Genomic DNA, 744 nt, shown 5'->3' with positions numbered 1-744 from the left:
AAAAATAATCTGTTGTTAGGTACACAGATCACATTCTAGGTATGGAATAAGCTTATAAAGTGGCTAAAATGTTATAGAATTATATCAGTCGAATATTTGATCTGATAGAAAAAAAATGGTAATAGTGTTAGGCATGTAGGGATTACTGGAATTTAGGAAAGAGAAAGCAATAGATAAAACAGTAAAATGATGGCTATTAAGAAACCAGCTTCCAAAATACTCAGTTTTTGGAACTAGTTTTGGCCTTGAAATAGTGCTTTAAGCCTAAATGGTTTTTAATGTCTCAAAAGTTGTCCCCGGACAACCATTCTATGGAAAAAGTTGAGAAAGACAAACTGTGGAAGATCACACCTCATTTGCTGTGATAGGCTGGATCACCACATGAACATAAAACACTTGTTCTGTGTAGCTTAAGGTGTCTGTAAAAGTCCAGACTTGTTAAGTGAGAGTTGAGATGCATGAAGGCACTGACAAGTGAAATAAGAAAAAAACAGGAAAAGGAGAGAAAAAAAAAAAAAAAGGAAGAAGAGCATCACAGTGGTGTCGGCTAAGTGATGATTTAAAGTAGCAGAAGGAAGTGAGCCGATCACAGAAAAAGAAAAATATAACTTTCTACTCTGGTCCAAAAATACGGTCATTGACAGCTACATGCATTTCTGGATAATCAGTCTCAAAGGTACTGGGCAATTCTATTTGTGTGTGAAACAAAGAGCAGCAAATTACCTCTTGGGCTGTACTTTGGTG

The 744-nt window shown here is 35.9% G+C and overlaps 1 protein-coding gene across 1 annotated transcript in view; it reads right to left on the bottom strand.

Moving 5' to 3' along the window:
• The window catches only part of LOC103601214 (cadherin-18-like), a gene marked incomplete at both ends in the record, with an annotated part of 191,273 nt that overhangs the window by 164,587 nt on the left and 25,942 nt on the right, over positions 1-744 (bottom strand). The window lies entirely within an intron of this gene.

Source organism: Galeopterus variegatus, unplaced genomic scaffold (genome assembly GCF_000696425.1).
Source record: "Galeopterus variegatus unplaced genomic scaffold, G_variegatus-3.0.2 Scaffold3631, whole genome shotgun sequence".
Taxonomy (NCBI): domain Eukaryota; kingdom Metazoa; phylum Chordata; class Mammalia; order Dermoptera; family Cynocephalidae; genus Galeopterus; species Galeopterus variegatus.
This window is presented reverse-complemented; position numbering and strand designations above follow the sequence as displayed.